Consider the following 246-nt stretch of genomic DNA (forward strand, 5'->3'; position numbering starts at 1 on the left):
ATTCGAAACATCGCGATTAAATAAAAAAATGTTTAAAACAAAAATTGTTGGATATGAAGGGGCTGATTGAACTATGACCTTGACAATGACCTTGTCCTGCATTTTCAAGGTCATTTGAAGGTCAAGGTCATTTGTTTAAAAGGGAAGCTCCATTTTTCGTTGAATATTCTTGTAGCTTATCTCGAGAGCTTTCCAAAACACTATAATAAAATATTTTTTCATTAAGTACTTCTCGAGTTATAAGGC

This window comes from Trachymyrmex cornetzi, unplaced genomic scaffold, assembly GCF_001594075.2.
Source record: "Trachymyrmex cornetzi isolate Tcor2-1 unplaced genomic scaffold, Tcor1.1 scaffold981, whole genome shotgun sequence".
Taxonomy (NCBI): domain Eukaryota; kingdom Metazoa; phylum Arthropoda; class Insecta; order Hymenoptera; family Formicidae; genus Trachymyrmex; species Trachymyrmex cornetzi.